This window comes from Pteropus medius, unplaced genomic scaffold, assembly GCF_902729225.1.
Source record: "Pteropus medius unplaced genomic scaffold, Ma_sr-lr_union100, whole genome shotgun sequence".
NCBI classification, from domain to species: Eukaryota; Metazoa; Chordata; class Mammalia; order Chiroptera; family Pteropodidae; genus Pteropus; species Pteropus medius.
Genome location: NW_024349804.1, coordinates 8,546,285 through 8,572,059, shown reverse-complemented (window position 1 = coordinate 8,572,059; position 25,775 = coordinate 8,546,285).

The window sequence follows — 25,775 nt, the reverse complement described above, 5'->3', positions numbered from 1 at the left end:
AAAGTAAGTGCTATTGTTGTTGTTATTGTTTTTGTTTTTTGTTTTTGTTTGTTTATTTTTTTACCATGGTGATGATAATAGCTTTCACTGTTAGGATGCTTTAAGGATTACAGAACATTTGTCCATGGGTCAACAGTCCCGGGAAGGGGGAAAGGCAAGGATCAGCAAGGTTGTGTCTCCAGGCGTACCCTGCTGCTGAGTGGCTTGGCTAAGTCTGGTGTTTTTGTGACATGTAGAATAATGAAAGAGACTTGCAGTTTAGATTGACCATATGTACGCCAACTATAGGCTAACCAGCAGATATACAGATTTACAGCCGGGATGAAAATAGTAACAACATAATTTCCTAACAGCTCACAATTTATTTTCCCTGTTGGAAAGGAAAGATGCCCTTTCCTCTTTCTTCCTTTGTGTTTTGTAAGAAAACCCAGTTGTGGGCTGTAATCAGGAGTGGAGAATGGGGTCCTCTCGGTTCATTCAATTTTCAGACCATCACAAAGGAAGGAAAAGCTTTTTCAGCCATTTGAAAATGGTAATAAATGGACTCTGAGTCAGGCAATTTGCAAGAGACCTGAGCAATTATGATACTTTAACCTCTTCTGAAAGGAGCTCCCCACTCAAGATCCTCTTTTGGCCTTCTAATGTGTTCCATCTAAAGCTGTAGCCAGCAGGGGCACCAGAAGGCATATCTTACTTTTCTCACCCAAAGAAGCTAAGACACTGTATACCTCTGAGCCGGCCATTCACCAAGGATTACACGCTGTGGCTTCTGAGGGTTTTGGTGGCAGTGTTTGTTTTTCTGTCTCCTTTCCTTCTCCGAGTTGTGTTCTATGCTCAGAGCATCTTAGTTCCTTGGAGTCAGACAGTTTTGTTCAAGAAGCACACAGTGGATTTAGGAAATATGGCACCTGGGGCCACTGCCAGCTCCACCTTTTAGAGGCTTTGTGATCTCGTAAGAGTCGTTTACTGCCATAAGCCTTGCTTTCTTGATCTGTGAAATGGGAATGTGACTTGCCTCACAGGGTTGTTGAGTGAATGAAATGTAACAGTGTGTGTGAAAACACCGTCACACAGAATTGATTATACTCCTTTAACTATTTTGTCTTTTTTATACTTACGTCTCTCTTTCTCTTTTAATTTTTGAAACTTACCCTCCATTTCCAATAAAATGCTCCTTTCCAACACTCATTTCAAAAGGTCCTTCGTCATTCTTTTTTGAAAGGCCTGGGGATGTGTGGTGGTTAATTTTATGTGTTAACTTATTTGAGCTATCAAGCCAAGATATTTGGTCAAACATTCTGGATGTTTCTGTGAGGATGTGTTTGGATGAGATTAATATTTAAATCTGTAGACTTTGAGTAAAGCAGATTGCTCTCCTTAATGTGGTGGGCCTGACCTGATCAGTTGAAGTTCTGAATAGAACAAAGACTGACCTCCCTCGAGCAAGAGGGAATTCTGCAGCAGCTGACCTTCAGACTTGAACTGCAGCACTGCCTCCTTCCTGGGTCTCTAGCCTGTTGGCCCACACTACAGGTTTTGGACTTACCGGACTTCATAATCATATGAGCCAATTCCTTAAAATAAATCTCTTTCTGTATGTATGCACATGCTATTGGTTCTGTTTCCCTGGAAAACCCTAATATGGGCTATCTGAAGTTGCTACTGAGCAGAGAAGTGATGGTCCCTCATCAGAGCCTTTTAGCTGCCTGGTCCATTAGGATGTTGGTCTGGTAGGCTGGCTCTTGATGACCCTCAGGTCAGTCTCCTGCTGTCAACATAGCTCCAGCATGATGGAGGCAAACCTACCAGTACTAATGCCTCATGCAGGGAGCTCTGGGGCTCTCTTTCCATAAACTTGTATCTACAATAATCCCAGATAAGGCCCAAATCTTTTCACAGAATGTCCCTCCTCTGGATATTGGTAGGTTTTAGACTTTGTGTCTATTAGCCTTGCTTAAACACCAGCAACGCCATGTCGCTCTTCTGCTTAGATGCCCCCAGTCTCTCCTGATTTCTACTACTCCCTTTCTTGGCTCTGAGCACGTCACATTCATCTTCTTCCTGTCCCTCGAATGTGACATGCTCATTTTTGCCTTCATTCTTTTGCCAATGTTCATCTTTTCTGAAGTGGCTTTCCTCATTCCACTCAGGGCTGCCCAATCTTCAAAAGTCCTCTCAAGTCTTGCTTCCCCACATCAAACTCATCTGATGGCTCCTGCCTCATGCGGGCTTCCTTTCCGCTGAATTTCAAACCCCTGACAAGTCTGTTCAGCAAGGTTTAGCAATACATTATCTACCGGCTGGAGGTAATTTCTTTTTAATGTGTCAGTTTTAGATTCTTAACTGAGTTGAGAGCTTTTTTACTCAATCATGTGAGAAATGGTTAATTGAGCAACTACTATTCACTCTATTAGTTACCAGAGATAAATGTATAAGACACGGCTTATATTCTTAAATGGCCCATATCTAATGGGACAGATAGACCAGTAACAGACAATTAAAATGCAATGTTATGAGCGTTGTAATAGAGATGTATGTAAAGTCTTTTTTGGGGGGGTAGGGTGAGAAGCGAGTGTGTGAGGGTAACTTAAGAAGGGGTCTTGTTGAACATCTATTATGTTTTGAGCCTTGAATTAGGCATTTGTATGCACCATCTTATTTAATACTTGAGTTTACAGCCCAGTAAGGAGGTTATAGAGCAGTGTCTTCATCTTCTCAATGAGACCAAGGAAGAAGCAACTTGCCAAGATCATAGAGTTTGGTGGAATTCATGGGTCTGCTGGCTCCGAAGCCCGTGCATCTTTCCATCATGATACCTTCCAGGACGGTTGCTTGGTAACCACTAGCGAGTCCTGTTCTGCCACTGACCTCTAGGATCCTTTCCTCCTTTTTGGGGGGTGGGGGTGCTATTTGCACCTTTTCTTTTCTCTCACATAAGCTTTCATTTTGCTGGAGATTACTGAAGACACCAAACAATAACTGTAAACAGAATAATAACAGTAAACAATAGCAACACATCCTCTAGTTATTAATTTGCTGTTAAAACTTGGATTTAATGAAATGTGTTTTAAATTTTGTAATTATTATTTGTCTGGTAATTGGACACAAACATTAAAAATTCAACACAAGATGTTTCATTAAATCTAATTCTGAAACAATGGTTTTTTTTTTGATGAATTTGTTATAAAACCTCTTTGTTCAATTGCGTTTGTTTTCCCCAAGAAACAATAGATTCAAGTATGCTTTTGATGTGGAGGAAGGGAAGAAGGAATAAAGGAAGGAGAGAAGAAGGAAGGAAAGAAGGAAGAAAAGAAGGAAGTATTAACATGGCAGACCACTGCAAGGCATTCTGGGAGTGACAGTCCGCCAGTAGCTCTGGATCTGGTGACAGTGTTGTACCTGCACTCTTCCCTCAGGCATGTTTAGGATTCTGTGTTCACCTCCTCCAGGCTGGAGGACTGCCTCCCATCATAGGGCTCTTTGATCTTGGGCTGCTATGACAAATTATCATAAACTGGGTGGCTTAAACAACAGAAATTTATTTCTCACAATTCTGGAGGTTGGGAAATCCAAGATCAAGGTGTTGGCTGATGTGATTCCTGGGAAGGCCCCCTTCCTGGCAGAGATAGAGACCTTCTTGCTCTGTCCTCACATGGGGAGAGAGAATGCTCTGGTTTCTTATAAGGGCACTGACCCCAGCCTGGGGGGTCCACTCTCATGACTTCATCCAAATCCAGTTACCTCTGAATGCCATCACATTGGGGGTGAAGACTTCAACATATGGATTTGAGGGGCGGGGCAAAAAAATATTCAGTCCACAGTCCAAGGGCTCCTTCTGATTCTATAATGGGGTCCCCTTCTTCTTCTTCTTTTTTTTTTTTGCACTTAAAATATCCAATGCTATATGGACTTAATAATCCTGCTGGTGAGAATGATGGCTCTTTTCACCTATCACCTTTATTTCCAACTTTTTTTCTTCCAAAACATCTCCTCCCAAACCTTGTCACCCTGTCTTCCAGCCAATCCATGATTCCCTCTCCCTCAACACTCCTTTTGCTTCAGTCATCCCCTCCCCTAGGGTCTCTGTCTTTTCATTTCTGCTCTAAAACCCACTTTATCAGTGCCCGCTCAGATCTCTCCAATTAGAATCTCTCTTCCTCTATTATTAACTTTTATAGGTGGAAGGAACGTAGACCCAGTTGCAAACCCAACTTCTGTTGCTCACTACCTTTGTGATTGGGGGCACATTCCATAACTTTGCTCAGCTTTCTCTCTTATTAAATGAGGAATGCACAGAAATCCCCGTCATACCTCACACAGGTTATTTTATCTGCCAAGAATAACCTTTTCCTCTGATTTGCTTGGCTGATTCATTCTTCGGGACTCAACTTAGAAGTTACTTTTTCTCAGAAGTTTTCTTTGATTCTCCAAATTGGAATTTGATGACCTCTCTGTTCTCCTGTGGTTGCCTGCAGTTCTCTGTAACTGATTCTTATTACATTAAATTTTATGTTTGCTTATTTGAATCCCTCTCAAGACCATATCACCAGGCCTAGAGCATAGAGTAGATGATAAGTAAATATTGCCAAAGATACTTTACTAACTGTATGTGTAAACACAAGGCACATGGTAAGTAGCTGGTTAATAACTTATGGTTCTCTCCTCTCTCCTTGTAGCTTAGTGTACCTGGTGCCGAAGTTAGTGTGTCTTGTTTCTGTCTCTGTACTTGATTTTATACAGTTTCAGATCCAGATCCACTTGGTTCTACACATCTTAAGACCAGGATCCATTACTTAATTGTCTTTTTGTCCTTCACAAGATCTAACACACAACACCATCCATACAATGGGTACTTGACAAATGTTAGATGGAACCATGATATTCATCAGCATGAAATTCTTTAAGTTTGAGTCTTCATTTTAGGAAAGTATTTTGCCTACCTTCACTAGTGTCATAATAGAGAACCCCGTTTACTTAAAAAGGTTTGTTTTTTTTTTTCCAATAAGAAGTGCTCAATAAGTGTTAGTGGAATAAATGGACGATGAACATATAGGATTCTTCTTCTTGTGCATGTGCTGGATTTAAGTTGGTCCTACGAGTACAGAGAGCTTTCTATTCTTCATCCTGCCTCACATTGTGTCTTGCATCTGGATTGGTGCTTGAAAAAGTCTTACTGAATTGAATTGGAGAGGAAGCCTGGTTATTCTGCTCTTACCCTGATATTTCGAATTCTCTTAGAAAACTGCCCCCAAAGACTCTTCAGGACTCAAAGCAGCAAATAGAGTGTGGATGTATGAATGGAGAGAAGCAAAGAGAAAAGGCACAGATGAATTTTAAAAAGGAAGAAAATCACATCAAAATTTAGGCATGGAAACCCATACCTCTCTTCTTTACCCTTTTCAGGGACATCCAGGAAAGAACAAGTAAGAGGGTGCAATAGAGACAATGAGACAAAACATCTGCTCAACAGGCCAGGATTCAAGATCAAGGCAAAACAGAGCAGTGGGCTTTTCCTACTCTGCCTTCAAGCCTCCCTGGCTAAGAGCTTCCTCCTCACCCTTGCAGCCCAGCAGAACTGCCAGTGCTGTTAAGAGGCAGAAAGTACCAGCAGGGCAGGCAGGCAAGGGCAGCTGCTGACAGCAGGCACTGCAGCACTGGTACTGGGAGCACTTGTTTATTTCAACCTTGGATTTACAAGTGTAATAAGACTTTATCGGTTGACTACGAGTTTACCATCCATCAACCTCGTTCCACAGGAGGCAGAGTCCATGTCCTGTTGGGCCTCCAGACATTGGTTTGTCCTCATTTCCTGTCTTGAAGTCCTGCTAAACAGAGGTAGGGAGCTACAGATGATATTTATGTACTCTGCGTGTGTGTCTGGTGGCAGGCAAGGCTGTGGCTGGTGGCCCTGCCAGGAAACACACCAGCTCGTGATGTTTTTATGTCTGCCCTCTCCAGCTCTAAATCCAATGAAGAGCAAATTGGAGATCTGATGTGCTAAGCCTGCCTTCCTTCTCCCTCCAGCTTCCATTTGGGTTTACACACACTTGGCATGAGGGCTGCCAAGCTGCAGGCTCTGTTTCTCAGTCTTCCTGACAATGAGGCTGTGATGATTGGTCCTCTGGGCTGCAGGGAGGAGCTGGATGGTTTCCTGCACCTGTTCTGACTTGCATTAGGGATTTCCCCCTCTCACCCATTAGGTTGAGACAGTTTGGTACAAATGGACTATTTCTAGCTCATTATAGGGAAGAATTAAATTGAATTCTGTGCTCAGAAGGGAATCTTCATGGATACTGTTAGTGCTATATCTTGAGAAGAGACAGCCTGGGTCCCATATCTAAGACCATCTACTCATCATCTTTGTTGCACTGGGTTCCTCAAAGCTAAAGACATTACAAAGTCGTTGGAATCCATGGTTCTGAATTCGTAGATTTCCTAGATGAGTGAGTTTGGAAATTTACTTATTTAACCTCTCTAACTCTAACCTCTCTAACTCTCTCAGTGTCCTCGTTTATGGATTGAAGAATGAATGAATGGCTAGATGAATAAATCTATTATCTATCTATCTATCTATCTATCTATCTATCTATCTATCTATCTATCATCTATCTATATCTATATACTTATCTATCTTCATTATCATCGTCATCTATTTATCTAGAGAGTGTTTTAATTCTAATCCTTATATGTTCTCTTACCCCTACGAGTGGTGCAGATTTGTACAGAAATCTCACAGGCTTCCAAATCCCATTTTACAATGAGACTTTTATAACTCGGGTTTCCCAGTATTCCTTTTTCCCAAATTATGTATGTATGTATGTATGTATGTGTGAATATTTGAATGTGTCTGTGTGTTGGTCCTTCACACCTTATCTAGAGAGGCAAATGGCATCATGATGGTGCTCTAAGGACAAAATGCCCAGGTTGGATCTTGGCTCTGCTACTCTCTAGTAATTTTACCTTGAACAAGTGGTTTAACTATAAAAGAAATAGTATAATGTCTGGAAAATGCTTTGAAATTATCCAGGATTAGGGAGTAGAGAGGGTATAAATGAAATAAGATTCATCATGAATTGATAATTGTTGAAAGCTGGAAATATATACATGTGATTTTATTATATCGTTCTCCATATTCTTATATGTGTTTGTAATTTTTCCTAATAAATGTTTTCAAACTGAATGAAAATAAAATAGTGGAGGCCATACTCTATTTTTATGGAATTTCTCCACAGTCTGCCTCCCAAGATGCTCCTTGAACCCTGTTACTCTTTTCCGTCAATCTTGGCTTCATTTGGTGGTCATGTCCTCTCCAACCAGGCCCCACAGTTGGATAAATTAGTTGGACAAACCATGGACTTCAATCTCCCTTTGCCATTGAAAGCTGTTTCTCCATTTTTTTTTTGGAAACCAGCCTCTACCCTCATCCCATACAAATACATTAACACACATATAGACCCAAAGATTTTAGAAGTTTGTAACCCCATCTGTCTCCTTTGCCTCGGATATCCACTTACCTGGTTTTGGGAATTGTCCATTCCCTTTTCTGTCCTTCCATATAACCAGTAAGAGGTTGCCTTGGAGGCATGATGTGATTGAGAAGGCAAGTAGAACTTCCAAGAGAAGTGAAGAACATAAGGTGCCAAGGGAGAAACATATAGTGGGGTAAACTAGAAGACCTTATCCTGCTCCATTTCCAATTCCCAACCCCTCTCTATCAAAAGAGAAATTTGGTGGTTGGAAAAAAGCATTTTAACATGCTGCTATTTTTTTTTTTTTATTCTAGAGGTGAATGAATTGCTTGTATAGTAGAGTGACAAATTATGCCAGTTTTTTCCAGACTGTGTGGTCTCCCAGGACACTGGGTTTCCAGCTAAAAACAAGAAAATACCAGGCAAACCAGGACAAACTGTCATTCAACAGTAAAATCAAGATTTCTACTTCTTAAAAGGAATGTGGGTAGATAAATTCTTTTATTATTGGAGATAGTTTTGTTTATTCAGGAGAAAATGAATAATTGCTATGGTAATGTATGTTTGCTCTTGAGTAATTAAGCACAGCAAAAGCCGATGGAGAGATTGGCCAACATTTCAAATATCCACTGTCTTTCCTGATCTCATGAGACCACCTTCATGGTTTTCTGCTTTAAAGTTAACAGAAACCTAGGCAAGAAAAAATCTCTAATGACACTTGACTGAGGCCTTATAGTTTCAAAATAACAATATCATTATTGCTACAGACAATATAATTGTTGGAGAGTTTAATGTGCCTTTATAGTTGTTGTTTTTGTTTTCAGAAGGATGTGTGGTCAAATTACTGTATTCTTAAAGTCAGTTAAAATAATTCTTTTCTCCGAGTGGTTAAGCCACTCACTCCAAACACAATTAGCTTTGCTTGTTTCATTTTGCTTTTGATTTTTAGGATTTCTCATTTTTAAAATTTAAGAACTTTTAGTTGTGACGATGGTGGTTGGGAAACCGTTAGTTTGGCCAGAAGAAGATTTTGACTCCTTTGCTCTTCCATCCCAAAGCTCCATCCTTTAGTGAGAATGTAAAATGGTGCAGCCACTATGGAAAGCAGTATGGAAATTCCTCAAAAAATTAAAGATGGAACTACCGTAGGATCTAGCAATCCCACATTTGGGCATATACGGCCAAAAGAATTTAAGTCAGGATCTTGGAGATGGGTGTATTCCCATGTTCATTGCAGCATTATCATTCACAACATCAAGATATGGAAACAACCCAAATGTCCATCAGCAGATAAAGAGATAAAGAAAATGTGGTGAAAACATAGAATATTATTTGGCCTTCAAAAAGAAGAAAATCCTGCCACTTGTAACAACACAAATGAAACTGGAGGGCATTATGCCAGGTGAAAGCCAGGCACCGAAGGGCAATTACTGCATGATTCCACTGATGTGGGGTATAGGAGATATCTAAAGTAGTCACTCTAATAGAAATGAAGAATAGTGGTTGCCTGGGACTTGGGGAGAGAGACATGGGGAGTTGCTAATTAATGAGTATAAAGATTCAGTTATACGAGATGAATAAATGCTAGAAACCGGCTGTACAACATTGCATTTATAAATCATAATATCGTATTATACACTTAAAAATCTATTAAGAATGTAGATCTCATGGTGTGTGTTTTTTGAAATATTACATCAGTTTCAAGTGTACAGTACAGTGAGTGTACATTTATATAAATTATGAAGTGATCACCCTGATAAATCTAGTACTCATCTGACATCATACATAGTCATTAAAATATTATTGACTATATTTCTTATGCTATACTTTATTTCTGCATGACTATTTTATACCTACCAATTTGTACTTTTAATCCCTTCCCCCTTTTCACCCATCCCCCCAACTACCTTCCCACCTGGCGATCATCAAAATGTTCACTGTATCTATGAGTTTGTTTCTGTCTCATTTGTTTCTTGATTTTCTTCTTTAGGTCCCACATTTAAGTGAAATATGACAGTTGTCTTTCTCTGTCTGACTTACTCCACTCAGCGCAATACTCTCTAGCCCCATCTATATTGTGGCAAGATTTTATTCTTTATTATGACTAATATTCCACTGTATATACATACCACCTCTTCTTTATCCATTTGTTCATTGATGGATACCCAGGTTTCTGCTATATGTTGGTTATTGTAAATGATGCTGCAATGAACATATGGATACACATGTCCCTTCAAAATAGTGTTTTGAGTTTCTTCAGACAAATATACTCTGAAGTGATATTACTGGGTTCTTCTTTGTCTCTTGTTTTAAAGTCTTTGCCTTTGTTTTATAGTCTGTTTTGTCTGGTATAAGTATTGCTATCCCAGCTTTTTTTTTTTTTCATTTTCATTTTCATAAGTATCTTTTTCCATCCCTTTATTTTTAGCCTCATGTGTCTTTTGATCTGACGTGAGTCTCTTGTAGGCATCCTATGTAAGGGTCTTGTTTTCTTATTCATTCAGCCACCTTAGTCTTTTGATTGGAGCACTTAATCCATTTACATTTAAAGTAATTGTTGATAAGTGTGTAGTTATTGCCATTTCATTATTCATATTTTTGATACATATTTTTTTCTTCTTAAAGAAGTCCCTCCAACATTTCCTGTAATTCTGGTTTGGTGGTGATGAACTCCTTAGCTTTATCTTGTCTAAGAAGCTCTTTATCTGTCATTTGATATTCTAAATGATAGCTTTGCTGGGTTGAGTAATCTTGGTTGTAGGTCCTTGCTTTTCATCACTTTAAGTATTTGATACCAATCCTTCTGGCCTTCAGCTTCTGTTGAGCAATCAGCTGATAGTCTTATGAGAGCTCCCTTGAAGGTAACTAACTGCTTTTCTTTTGCTGCTTTTACAATTCTCTCTTTGTCTTTAACCTCTGGCATTTTAATTATGATGCGTCATGGTGTGGGCCTCTTTGGGTTCATCTGGTTTGAGACTCTGTGTGCTTCATGGACTTATATATCTATTTCCTTCACCACATTAGGGAAGTTTTCCATCATTATTTCTTCAAATAGGTTTTCAATTCCTTGTTCTCTCTCTTCTTCTCCTGGTGCCTCTATGATGAGAATGTTGGTGCATCCGATGTTGTTCCAGAGGCCCCTTAAACTATCTTCTTTTTTTGTATATTTTTCTTTTTTCTCTTCTAATTGGGTAATTTCTACTACCTTATATTCTGAATTGCTAATTTGATCCTTTTTTCTAATTTACTATTGATTCCTTCTAATGTACTCTTTAGTTATTGTATTCTTCATTTCTGACTGGTTCTTTTCTATGTTTTCTCTCTCTTTAAGTGCTCAATGAGATCATTTACTCTTCCCCTAAGTTCATTGAGCATCCTTATAACTAGTGTTTTGAACTCTGCATCTGGTAGGTTGCTTGTCCCCATTTTATTTAGTTCTTTTTTTGGAGCTTTGTTTTGTTCTTTCATTTGGGACATGTTTCTTTGTCTCCCCATGTTGGCTGCAACTCTGTTTCTGTTTCTATGTATTAGGTAGAGCTGCTATGTCTTAGTAGAATGACCTGATGTAGTAGGTGTCCTGTAGGGGCCGGTTGTGCAGTTTCCTTGATCACCCAAGCTGGGTACAACAGGTGAGTCCCTTGTGTGGGTTGTGTGTGCCCTCTTGTTGTAATTGAGCCTTGATTTCTGTTTGCATGTTAATAGGAGGAATTGGGCCTCAGGCTGATTGGTTGTGAGGACTGGCCATGACTACAGTGGAGGAGCTGTTGTGCAGGGGCTGACTCTATGGAGCAGGATTCGCTTTAGCGGGGCTCCGGTGCCTGCCCAGTCTTCTCTTTGGGTGTGTCATTTGTGAAGGTGATTGGGTTGTGCTCTAATGTGCTCTGAAGTTGGCTATTGGGTGTGTTGGTTCTGGAGGTCTCTTGGAAGGGGCTCTGTTGCTGGCCAAGTTCAGCCGCTGCCTGTGTCCTGCCTGAGACCACATGGTGTGAGCTACAAAGTGATCTGCAGATGATTTACACTTGTGCTAGGCTTGGAGGTGCTTAGCAAAACGTACGGGGCATGCTGAGGACAGATGCTGCTTGTTTGGAGTTTGTGAATCTTTGAGAAATTTTAAGGAAGTTTGAAGTATGAGCCAAGACAGTCTGTTTGTATGGAAAAGCCACTGGAAGTGGCTTAGGTGGGCTGCAAGTTGAGTGAAGTGGGGTTTCAGGGAATCACCAAGTAAAAGGTGTTAGATAGGTTGATGGAGACTCAGACTTGGTGCCCTCCTGCACCTGTGCATGCAGGCCGGATGGGGGAGGGCTCAATAAAGATAAAGGAACAATGGCCTCTGCCAGCACTTCTGTCTGGAACAAAGCTGTTTCTCTAGCCCTTGTCCTGAAGCCAGACAATTCAGTTCTTCCCTATAGGTCCCTGGTGTCTTTTGAGCTGCTGTCTCAGCACTAAAGCTCAGAGCAAATGAGTCCATCATTGAGTAAGTTCCTGCATGCGCCCTTTAAGAGGAATAACTAGGCCTCCATCTGCTCGCCATTTCACTGAGCCACAATCTCTGCTATTTTTCACAGTCAGGAGTTGTGGGGACTTTTCTCTCTGGCACTGGAACCCTGGGCTGGGAAGCCCGGTGTGGGGCTAGAACCCCTTGCTCCTCAAGGGGACCTCTGCAGCTGAGATGCCACTCATGATTCTCAATTGCCAAAGGTAGGTGTGAGACCAACCTGTTTTGTGTCTCCACCCCTCCTACCAGTCTCAACTTGGCTTATTCTTAGTTATAGGACTTCTGTTCAGCTAGACTTTAGGCAATTCTGAATAATGGTTGTTCTGTAGCTTAGCTGTAACTTTGAGGTGGTTGTGGGAGGAGGCAAGCACAGCGTTTGCCTACTCTCCCATGACTGGAAGCCCCTCATGCTAAGTGTTCTTACCACAAAAACCAAAACCAAAACCAAGGAAAAAAATGGGAGTACAAGTCAACTTTAGGAGGTAATGAATATATCCATCCATTACCTTAATTTTGGTGATGGTTTCATGGAAGTTTGCATACACCCAAATTTATCAAACTGTATTCATTAATTACGTGAAGTTTTTTTTTTATGTCAATTATACCTCACTATGCCGTTTTAAAAAGCCTCATCCTTGGGCACGGAGGCTAATTTTGTGTTTCAAGGGTGGGTAGCAGATTTATTCTTCCTTTCCATAGAGACAGAGTAAGTGGGAAAGATTTGAGCTCCAGAAATACATACAATGTATGGGTTCTGTGGAATGACTTCAGGGGGCCATAAAACTGTAACCAAAACTGGGCCAGATCATATGTGCATTTTTTCTAGCTAGAGTTTCTGGAACTTTTAGCAAATTCCAAAGGAGATTTTAATACCAAAAAAAAAAAAAAAAGAACTAGCATTTGAGAATAGAGTGCCAAAGGACAAAAGAAGAAATCAATTAAATTGTCTTCCACCAAAATTCAGAAGAATAAATATTCTCCTGACAATATACCAGATTTTACTAATTCTGAGGTCCATAATTTTTAACATCTCAAGTTTGGATGCATCTTGTAACTGAAGGCATTATATTGGATGAGATACAGTGGTCCTTTGTGATTTGGGGTCTTTGGTTTATAATTTTGCACTTTTCAGTAAGAAAGTCTAGTTGTTATAAATAAGATGTCAAAAGATATTCAAAAAGAATTCAGAAGAGCTTTAATTTCTGGACTAGGAGACTTAGAATTCTTGATCCTGCTACTTTAGAACAGTGTTAGCTTTGGCCAATAATTTCCTCTTCCTGAGTCTTTATTTCCATATCCGCAATATGTAAAGGTGGAACCAGTGGTTTCTCAGAATCCTGTAAGGGTACCTGGTTTGGGGTGAGTGAGATGTGGGTGTGTGGCTCCAGAGGTCCTCCACTTAGAAGAATTCTGCGTTCTACAAAACAGATTTTTTTTTTTTCTTAAAGCTTCGTTTTAAAGAATGGTTCCTGCTGTTAGAAAAACAAAAATTGGAAAATCCTCCAACTGGCATTTCACTGCTGTTGCGGTTCTAAAGAATTTTGTGAATTTGCCACCAGATTTGTGTACTCTCCTTTGAATGGTGCCAATCAGCTTATTTTTTGAGAGACAGAAAATAAGAGTGATTAGAAGCAATAGAGATCCTTAGTGACCATAAGCGATGATCGCTATTTCTGTCTCCTGGATATGAGTAGGGGAGGGTGTCTATTCATCCTCATGAGATATGAGTATATGGGACTTTATCTTCTCCACATCAATCTCATCTCATAAAGTCTTGCAAATCCTTGGACCCATGGTTAGCTCCCAAGAGACACTCACCACTGGAGGTAACTTAGCCCGTTGTAGGGTTCATTATTCATGCAGCAAAGCTCTCTCAGGCTGTAAGGGACATCAGAAATGCTGACAACTGTGGTAAAGGCAGACCGAGGTTTAATTTAAAGGATACTCATTGTGGCCTAAGCTAGGGCACGTAGGTGGTAGGATGTGTTCCCTGCCATTTAAGAGCTGGCAGACTGGTAGGTAATCAAGGTGGACACAGGAGTGAACAATATGCATAGAGCTCAGAATAGGGGCTGACTGATCCCTACGTATAGGTCTAGGGACGTTTCCCAGAGGAAACATTTGAACTTAACTTTGAGGGAGGACAAGAAAAATCATAGGTAGAAGGGTGGAAGAAAGAAGGGCTTGTCAGCCATTGGTATGGCAAAAATAAGGAGTATCTTCAAAAATAACAATCGATGCAGTGGTTAAGAAAAATCATAGTTAATATTGCTTCTTCAGTGTGAGATACTTAATGAAGCACTTTATGTGTGTTATTAAATGTAGTTCATTTAACCTTTAACCCTCTGAGACAAGTTGATTTCATATCCCCATCATATAGGAAACTGAGGATAGTCTGGATTCAAACCCAGATGTTCTTGCTCTTCACCCACGGTAATCATCGATAATGAGGCTGGTCAACCAGATTTGGGCCAGATTATGGGAAGCGAGGAGCATGATGATCTATGGAAGCCACAGAAATAATCCCGGCCTGCCTTATAGGACAGAGCTTTTCACCTAAGGCACTATTGACATTTTAGGTCGGATAGCTCTTTGTTATGCAGGGCTAGTCTACACATTTTACAGCATCCCTGGCCTCTACCCACCTGATACCAGTAGTACTCTTTCTGCTGGTTGTGACAACCGGAAATGCCTCCATCGTTCCCTGGTAAGCAAAGTCTCCCCTGGCAGGCTGGGAACTGCTGTTGTGGGCAGGCTCATTCAGGCACGGGTCATGTGCTCTGAGCAAGCAGAGCAGAAGCCAGCAGAAATTGTCTCTGCTGTGTACAAAATTGTCTCGGGCAAACTCTCAGCTTTGAAATTGTTCATCTCGGCAGCTGGGGTCTTGATTTCCCCAAGGTGACTCACGCAGCTCCTTGTCTGTGAAAGTCAGCTGGTTCTCCGTTCTGACAAGGCCCCTTGTGTGTTTGAAGGAGGTGCTGCATCAGACTCATCAAAGCATGCGGATGCACGATTACGCTTCTGCAGTGTGCTTGCCAAAGCATGACAATTGGAACGCTTTGATGCAAGGCTTGTTTCGCTCTGATCAGCATCAGAAGTTCTGAACCTTGGATTGAATAGTGACATTGATTACATATTCCATTTGCTCCAAGCCTGTCATCTCGAGCACCTATTCATCTTCTTATTTTCTGGGCCCACCTCCAGAGAAAACACTTAAGTCACTTTCTTAAAGGCATTCCCCTCGATGACCAATGCTTTCCAGAGTATGTTTGCAGGTGGATCTGCTTTATCAGTACCTCTCCCTCAGAAGTTTTGAAGAGGGATCGTGGGTGGGTCCAGCAGGAGGAGTTTTGAGGTTGGGCCTGGACTAGAGGAGAGATCAAAATCCAAGATCCAGGGTGTCAGCGGGGTTGATTCCTTCTGCGGGCTCTGAGGGAGCGGCTCTTTCCTGTCTTTCCCCTAACTCCTGTGGGTTGGTTGGCAATCTTGGGTGCTCTTTGGTTTATAGACACATAACTCCAATCTCTGCCTTCATCTTTGCCTGCCGTTCTCCCTGTGTGTGTGTCTGTCTCTGTTCAAATTTCTCCTTTATCTAAGGACACAAGACATACTGGATTAAGTGACCCCTTCTTAATGACCTCATCCTAACTTTATCATCTGCAACATCTTATTTCCAAATAATGTCCCATTCACAGATACTGGGAGTTAGAGCATGAATATTCTCAGGGGGACACAATCAAACTCATAATAGAGGGCATCCCAGTGAAAGACACGATCATCATTATTAGTTGAGATGTTGGTCCCAAACCCTTCTGTAAGCTGGGTTGGCCATGTGAGATCAATGGGGTAGCTGCAGACTTTGAATTTTGAATGTAAGGCTTTGATTGGAGGCCGGCTCAAAAAACCGCCTTTGTCTCTTCCTGTCCCTCCTCCTGTTTTGTAAAAGTGTGTGTATAAGCTTGGTATTCATTTTTCTAAAGGTCTGATAGATTCACTGGTGAAACAATCTGAGGTTTCGAGGATTTCTTTTCTTTCTGAGAAGTATTTTTAATTAAAAATTAATTACATTAAAAGGGCTTTAAGAAACATAGCGATTTAAATTTTCTCTTCTGTGTCTTTCGATAAGCATCCTTTTCACCCATGTTGTCAAATTTGTTGGCATAAAGTTATTCATAACATTCTCTTATTGTCTGCTTAATGTCCAGAGAATGTTCAGTGACATTCTATTTTATTTTTTGATATAAAAAATATTTGTCTTTTTTCTTGATCAGTCTAGCTAGAGGTTTTTCATTTCTATGGATCTCTTTAAATCAGCAGCAAATAGTTTCATGGATTTTTCTCTATTGTTTGTTTTTTATTTCATTCATTTAAACTTTTTATCACTTCCTTGTACTTCGGATTTTGGTTTGTATTTTTCTAACTTCTTAAGGTGGAAGCTTAGATAGCTGATCTTGGACATGCAAAATAATTGGTATTGTAAGTATTTAATGCCATCAAACTGTTTTTCAGCATTATTTTATTTGCATCTCACAAATTTTGATATGGTATGTTTTGTTTTGAAATATTTTCTAATTTCGTCTGTCATTTTTTTTTAAATGGGTTAATTTGAAGTGATTGTTTTTCCAGATATTTGGGATTTTCTCATATTTTTCTGGTTTTAATTTTGGTTTTATTATAATCAGAGATAAGAATTTGTACAATTTCTATCCTTTGGAGTGTTTTGAGATATGTTCTATGGCCCAGCTTATGGTATATCTTAGTGAATTTTCTATGTATACTTAAAAATTATCTGTGTTCTGTTGTTTGGTTACTTGTGAGATAAATATCACTTAAATAAAATTAGAGATAGATGTTGTTTAAGTCTTACATTAGACCATATTCTGTCTAATTTATCTATCAGTTACTAGAAAATGGATGTTGACATCTCCAACTACGATTGGAAATCTCTCCATTCCTCCTTTAGTGCTATCGGTTTCTACTTCATGCATTTTGAAGCTCTGTTACAATATGCCCACACATTTAGGATTGGTGGGTGTTCTTGATAAATTGAATCTTTTGCTATCATGAAATGTTCCTCTTTACCGCTGGTAATATTCTTAAAGTCTACTTTGTCTGATGTTAATATAGTCACTCAGTTTTATTATCAGTGTTTGCCTTGTATATCATTTTGTACCCTTTTACTTTTATAATGTAAGACCCTTCCGATAGTTTATTTCTGTTTTCCTCTAGGCAATTGCTATTGTTATAACACGATTTACTTCTATACGCTATAAACTCTGTGGTGCATTGTTATTACTTTTTTCTTTAAACAATTCCCTTTGAAAGAATTAAAACATGAGGGAAACTTTTCTTTTCCTTACACAGATCATTATCATTTAAACTGTTCTGAATTCTTTTGAGTAGAGCCATGTTTCCATATGGTATCATCTTCTTTTTGTCCAAAGAACTCCCTTTAACATTTCTTGTAGTGAAGATATCCTCACAATAAATTCTTTTAGTTTTTGCTCATCTAAAAATGTTTTACAGTACTCTTCACTTTTCAAAGACTGGATACAAGACGACTTCTTTTTTTTCGGCCTTTCAGCACTTTAAAGATGTTTTATTGTCTTCTGCCTTGCATTGTTTGTATCATGAAATCTGCAGTCATTCTTATATTTGTTTCTTTGAATATAATGTGTCATTTTCACTTATGGCTCCTTTTAAGATTTTTCTCTATCACTAGTGTGTAGCATTTTGATTATGATGGACCTTGGTATGGATTTCTTTGTTTTTATTTTGCTCAGTGCTTGTTGAACTTTTTGACTGTGAGTGTTTATAGTTTTCATCAAATTTGAATAAAATTTCAGTCATTGTTTTGAAAGTATTCTTTTCTACCTCTCTCCATGTTTTAGATTCTGGATGCATTTATATTAGACTAATTGATATTATCTCTCATATTATCAGGTCTCTTAATTTTTTTGTCTTTTTTTTCTCTGTGCTTAAGTTTAAGTAGTTTCTATTGCTATGTTTTTAGATTATACTGATCTTTTTTTCCTGTTGATGTGTAATCTGTTATTAATTTCACGCAATGAATTTTTCATTCAGATAGTGTATTTTTCGTGTATAGAAGTTTCCTTTGGGTTTCTTTTTATTTCTCCAGTTTCTGACCTCAGCATTTTCATGTTTTCTTGTAAATGCATTTATATATATATATATATACACTTTAAAGTGCTCGTCTGTGACTTTCATTATCTATGTAGTATGTAGATCTACTTTTATTGATAGAGAGGTTCTTGTGAATGGAAATATCTCTGCAATTGGCTAAAAACCTCTCTGTATCTCTCAGCTGGTAGCGTATTTGGCTTTAAGTAGCAGAATAATGGACTAAGTAACAAATGAACAGAGGTTTATATAAAATATCTCGAGATAAGCAATTGCTGGTTCTAATTCAACAGTAAAAATTACTGTGATTTTTTTTGGTTTGTTTTTCTCATGTTGGGAACCTATTGTTTCAAGGAAACGAAAAGCCTTCAGTTGTCACGACTGTATTCCAACTAGGAAAAGTATCATGCCTCAAGTCTATTTTTTTTCCCCTCGAAACAATGGTTTCCTGGAAATTCAACCAGGTGGCTTTCCACGTTGTTGGCCAGACCGGGTCACATGACCTCCTCTAGACTAAACACTTCTCTAGTCGAACAAAACTACAGTGACTGATTTCGAACAATGATACATCTTCCAGAACTAACTGAGGCTCTGATAGCAGGGAGATGGGTGGCCGAGAAGAGACAGTGTCTTCCATACTCTGCAGTGACAAAATGTCAAGTTCACCATCAGAATGGCATTTGATTCTCAACTGCTAGGAAATTTGGTAGGAGAGAGTCAAGAGCAATGTGTGCAATCTCTAGTGTGATCTTCAACAAGGAGAGGTTCAGAAGCAACTTGAAAGACCCTTGAACTATTTTGTTTCTGTAGTATTTTATGCACAATGAAGCAGTTGAGTTTTATATCAGTTGAATTGTCTGGTGGCACACAAGGGCAGGGAGAGTCACGGTAAATTGAAAAAAGAAAAACGAGACTGGTGAACTCTTCCTTGTCTCTTGAAAGCTTTTACTGTGAGCTGTATGAACTTGAACAACTTATTTAACCTCTTTAAGCTTCAATTTCTTCATCAAAAACTAGAACTAACAATACAGTTTTTGTGGGGATGATGGGAGATGCTGCGGCTGAGAGTAGCCATTCTCAAAGATTTAGGCGACAGGGCCATTTTACACCCTTAAAAACTGAAAACTCTAACCATCTTTGTTTACATTTGTTATAGCTGCTGATCTTTATCATAGTAAAAATTTAAGAATCGAAAGAGGATACATTTATTAACTCATTAAAAAGAATAAAAATGCATTGCATATTAAAGTTAATAACATTTTAAATGAAAAAAAAAAAAGTAACTACATTTTCCAAAATGAAAAGTAAAGCTCATGAAAAGGGTGGCATTGTTTTACATGTCTGCAAATCTCTTCTGGTTTAGTAGAAGACAGCAGGGTTTTCCTATGTTTCTGCCTCCAGTCACATGTCACGCAGGTTCTGGAAAACCCCGTTCCAGGCTTGAGAGAGAATGAGAATGAAAAAGGTAAACAACATTCGCGTTATTGTAAATAACTTTAACGTTATCATGAAAATAGTTTTGATCTCACAGACTTCCCTGAAAGTGTCTCCGGGGGTTCCCGGACTCATATTGAAAACTATTGTTTAAGAAAATAGGACATTTCATCTCCTGGGTAAACATGAGCAAGATATTTAAGGCATCTGAGTCTCAGTTTTCACATCTGTAAAATGGAGACAATACTTCCTATTTCATAGGCCTGCTCCGAGGATTCTTTATGTTCTTTTAGACTAGCGTGGGGGATTCAGCGATTTAGTAAATGCTCAGTGTCAGTCCCCGTTACTCCTTAGTGAATGCACAATAAACACGTTTACTTTCCCTTTCTCTATGGCGCAGACGGGACTTTTGAAACATTTTGTTTGAGAAGCGGAGGAGATATCCATAGGGACCAAAAATTTGGATAAAAATGACCTTGTTGAGAAGTCACGGTGAATGCGGGCCACCCTCATAGTAATATAAATCATTGCTGGATTTCAGTGATTTCTTGAAACAAACTGTGATATGTGTAAGGCATATTTATTATCCCCATTTTACATAGCAGGCGACTGAGACTCCGAGGTTAAGTGATTTAGTCACAGTCAGAAATCTCTAAAGGGAACCTTTATCTCTCGGCTCCATGTCCTATGCCTTTGAAGTCTCCTCCCTGCCTCCCAGTCCTGAGTTTTGCACATTAATATGCATCTAGTGCACCTGCTCCCAGGAGGCGAGTTCGCCTGCATCAGCGTTTGAAGTTGGTGCCTGAAACTTGTTTTTATTAAGGACGGAAAATTCACTGAATAGACAAATGGACTTGAAGGCCTTTACATCACTTTTGAGATAGAAAGTGCTGGATAAGTGTTATTATCCGCGAGCTAGTAATTTGATCAAAAAAGCAATAACTATGCAGAACTAACCCCAAGAAAATGAGATCTGAAAAGGGGGCAGTGGCCATCAACTTTGGGTCAGAAGGCCTCAGGCTTATTCAAATTTCGATTCGGGAAGTTGCAGTGGGCTGAGGAGAAAAAAGTCTGCTTTACACATGAATAAATTGTGCAGCTAACTCCAGTGTAGTGGGTGGCTGGGAAGAATGTGTAAACTCAATATCATTAGCAGAGGAGGCGATGCACCACAGTGATTCCTGGGGGAATCTTGTAGGCAGGATACTGGGGGGAAAAGGTAAAGATGCTAATTAAACATCAGTGGCTCTCTGGAAAGCCTGGCACCTGGCACTATTAGTGTCTGTAGAAGTAATGATGCCAGCGATGGCCTGAGTGTTTTCTCTTGATTAGCCTCGATATCAAAGAGTTTATATTTTATTTAATTCTCTCAAGAACCTATGAAGGAGGTGTTTTCATTATTCCCATTTACGGGTAAGAAAACTTAGGGATGTTGAATAATTTTTACATGGTCACAGAGCTAGTGAGTCACACCAAAATCACTTGATTTACTACCTCTCTGAGACTTTTTCAGATAAAATGGGTGACTTTTAAGACAATATTTATTGCTGAAGATGTGACCATTTGCTACCTAAAGCCGCTCTGGTTTTCTCTGGATAAATGCCATCTTCTGGGTGTTTACCTACTAGAATTTCCAACATGGATGAGCTTCTGATACCTGTTATTTCTCCTTCCTGATCCTGGAATAATATTCAAAGCCCTGAAACAAAGTCGAAGTTCACTATTCTCTCTGGGTAGGTGCTGGAAGCCAGCGGATGGGAGACAGGAGCTTTGCCATTGTCCAAGTTCACCAACAAGAACCTACAGCGTGCAAAGCATGTGTGTGACGTGAGACGATCTCATACGGGCCTCATCCTGCTCCCTCAGGGGGCTCACAGTGGAGTGTGGGGATAACACATATTCATAAATGACGAGTTAGAAGGTGTGAGTGTCTTTAAAAAGGACCTTACCTAAGTGTGACAGAAATTCAGAAGCCGAGGAAAGGCAGAAAACACTAGGAGATAATATTCTATGAAGGTCCTGACTAGTGAGGCCTGGGAGGGATTGTGGGAGGGGACAGAGACTAGAAGAGGGGCCAGCAACCTTGATCTGTGGGCCAAGTCCAGCTCACAGTCTGTTTGTGTAAATAAAACATTATCGGAACATGGTTGTACCCTTTTGTCTATATATTGCCCACGGTTGCTTTCTCATGAAGGCAGAGGAATTAAGTAGTCGCCTCAGAGGTCATAGAGCCCACGAAGCCTAAAATATGTTCTATCTGGTCTGCTACAGAAAGTAGCTCTGGACTAGACCCCTGTACTTCATTACTATTGAAGCATCGATATTCCCTTTTACCATGTGGAGGAATAGAGAAAGGGCAGGTTACGTGACTTCCCAAGGTGGAGAGTATTATTGGTAGGTGTCTCCAGGTCTGATACTATTATAGGTCATGTTGACTGCATGCTCTCTGTGCGCTCTGTGTGTTGGCTACTACACTAAACACCCTCCTATGTGTACTGTCTCTCTTATTAGCCACGACATCTGCTGAGGTAGGTGCCTAGATTTTATAGATAAGGGAACTGTAGTGGGCAGAATAATGTCCCCCCTAAATCCATCTCCATCTAGAACCTCGGAATGTAACCTTATTGGAAAATAGGGTCTTCGTAGATGTATTTAGGTAGGGATATGGAGATGAACTTATCCGGGATTTCAGGTGGACCCTAAATCAAGTGACCAGTAGTGTCCTTGTAAGAAGAAGAGGGGAAACAGAGACACACAGGAAAAAGGCCGTGTGAAAATATGGAGGCCACAATTGGAGTGATGCAGCCACAAGCCAAGGGACATCAAGAACCACTGGAAGGTGGAAGAAGCAAGGAAGAAATCACTCCTAGAGCCTTCAGAGGAAGGGTGACCTCGGCGGCACCTTGATGTTAGACATCTAGCCTCCAGAATTGTGAGAGAATAAATGTCTTTTGCCTGAAGGCACCCAGCCCTAGGAAACTAACACAGGGGCAGAGGCATGAAGAACTTACGTAAATTGCCAGATTCATTTCTAGATCGTGACAGAATTTGGCTCCAGAGACTGTGTTCCTCTCCATGGCACACACTTCCTCCCAGTTGGGGTGGTTCCAGCTATCCAGGCACTCAGCTAGGAGCCCGTGCAGACCACACTCTCACTGAGTAAAGCCACTTGGAATAGGGCAGATGGTGCCTGACCACACTCACCAGCAGGACTTGGGGTGGCAACTGCAGCATAGCATTACATCACCATGCAGCCAGTGTCTCTAGTAGAGGGAGGTGAATTTTATACCCGACCTACATGCCCGAGAGGCAGCCTGCTGTGTTTATTGGTTCAGACAATTTGTGGGTGGTGGAGCCTGATGGGATGGGCATGGTGCCGCTTGGGGAGCAGCATTTCCTTGTCCAGTGTCTCATCAGGATGCTGGAGAAGAATCTTTAGACTTGAGAGCTCTTCCCTTATATCTGAGCCGACTGCGCTCAGACCCAGGAATGATTGGCAGCTGTCTGGTTTCTCATTGACTCTGCTACATGTGCACAGCATGTCTTAAATCACAATAACCCTGTGGCTTTTACAGATTAGGAAACCAAGACTTACAGAATTAGTTAAAGACACTTGTCCAAGATCACACAACTGCGAGGAGGCTGGTTCAGAACTTAGAGTTTGATGTTCTGAACCTAAGTCCAACCCTCTTCCCCTTCCGTGGACATTCTCTCATTTCTTAAGTCTTCGCCTCTGATTTCTGGGGACTCCATCCCCAAGAGTTCCAAAGGCTCCTCAGCACGGTGTCTTCTCTGGACTTTTCTTTTCTTCTTCTTTTTCCCTCTAAAGCACAGACCAGCCCGGCAAGGCCCCAGCTGAGTTCTGGCTGCTGTTACAGCCTCTAGCCCGGGACTGCAGGTCTGCTTGGTCACGTGAGCACAGGTATCCGACACTGCCACTGTGGCCCTGAACACGGTCACCTTTCAAGCGGAAGTAGCCTGGCTTTTCGCCCCTTTCCTCTTTCCTTTCAGTCTACGAGCCCCACCCCACCTCCGGGCACACTGGCTGTCACCTCATCCTGGGGACCAGGTGGACCGAGGTGGGAGACAGCAGCAGGCCAGCCCATCACCATATGAGAAGCCTGGAAATGCCATCGCTCTCCGTGTCACTTCCTGACGGCTGACTCCTTGCATCCGCCTCTCACAGAAACATTCCTTAGTTTGATCAAATGGGGAGGAGAGTGGGGTCCCTGTGGGAGGTCCTACAGCTGTGTGCTTCCAACTTTTGTTCAAATATTTTTATCCAAGTCTGCTAACTACAGAGGACAGAGAATTTATATGGAGTGGCGGGGCGGGTAGAAGGATGGGGGGTGGGGGAGGCTGGGGGAAGAGCATGGACTTTCTCTGGAGTCTTATGTATTTGCCATTAATGTACTCTTTGTATGTTTTAATATCAAAATAAGGCTTTGCCACAAATATTAGAGTAAAATAAATGGTTCAGGGAGATATATTTTGCTTATGATGTGGTTGAACAGAGTGCCAGCTCATAGAGGCATTCTCTTGGCAATATTCTTATATTTATGTAATTTAGAACTACCATCACTAGTTTTTCCATGAATATGCAATTCTTATACTTTTTAAAAACTTAATGTCCTTGTAATTGACTCAATTTTAAACCTAAATACATCTTTTAGCCTCATACAAAGCCCTAGAATCCATAACCTGGTGAATTCTAAGTCACGTGAGTCAAATGCTGTGTTCACTAAAGTTAACACAAAACACTAAAACTGGAGGTTCCAACAGGGAGTCTGTGTTCCACAGGAAGTGCTTTACTCCCCAGTTTGAGAAGCAGTGGTCCTCAAACTTTGTGGCACCAGAGACCGGTGCTCCCATGAGCATCTAATGCCTGATGGTCTGAGGTGGAGCTGAGGCGGTGATGCTAGCGCTGGGGAGTGGCCGCAAGGACAGATGAAGCTTCGCTTGCTGGTCCGCTACTCACTTCCTGCTGTGCGGCCTGGTTCCTAACAAGCCACAGGTACTAGTCTGTAGCTGGAGTTGGGAACCCTTGCTCTAGGGTGACAGAGTGGCCAGAGGGACGGTGTATCTCTTCAGGGTTGCGGGGGTGCGGGCATCTGCTGGACCCCGTGTCTCATTTCTTTCTGGAGGCCGCCCCCTCGCCCCGGAGGCTGCCTTTGCCGCTGTCTGTGATCCTGCTCGTGGCTCTGGTTCCAGGATTTTACACATAACGAATCTCTTCGTTCTCGCCAGCGGGGTGAACGTTCATCTTGTTCGGGGCAGAAAAGCCGTCCTGTCTTAATTTGTTCTTTGACACTCTCCGGTTCGTGGTATCAAGTCTACGCTCCGCATTACTCAGTTTTTCTCTAGAGATGAAAAGTTAAGTTTTTGAAAGTCTCTCGAACACAACCAGCCCACTAAATCCTCAAAATTTTCTTTCTGGAAGAGTGGCTTTTCAAGTCTGAGATTTTGACTTCTTGTTCTTACCGGTCTCCTCCCCAAGAGGCTCATGTGTAGAGAAGGTTTTTGTTCCTGGTAGAAAGCTCTCGAAATATTAATGCTCAGCATTTAGTATTTCACCTCTTCCATGAAGCCTCCCTTATCTCCCTTGTCAGTGCTTGGTACCCTTATTTTGTGTTCCATGTGCATATTCCTATCACTGTAGCACGAGATTCTGTAACAATTGTCCCATCTCCCAAGCAATGTGTGATCATCTTGAAGACAAAAGTAATGCTTTTTAATGCTTTATATTTCCAGGGCTTAATACAATGCTTTGCATACTGTAACTGTTAGAAAAATCTATTGTTTTTTGATGGAATAACCCATGTAGCTTGTCTTTCAGTTCATGCCAATGGGCACATATTTAGTATTTACTACATTGTTAATCTGTTTTCAAGGCTGTATTTTATCTTTTCAACTATTTATAAAGTCCTCGAAGTCGCTGAGAATGTTATATCACTATTTTTCTTTTATTCTCTTGCAATACCCTCTCTAGGACTAAGTATACATAAATACTTTAGTTGATGATTAAAATGACTTCTTTCTCTTTTGAAGAAAATAAATCCAGGAAATTTACAGTAACATTTAATGTGGGTCTTCAGATAGGTCATATTGACGGCTGTGTTATCTATCATCTCGGTATTTTAGTGGTTAGGTCTTTGTCAGATCTCCCAGACTTAGGACTGTGTTTACCTAAGTCTCTCTGCTAAGCAAGTCCAGCAGTTGTTTGTGCTGGAGAGAAA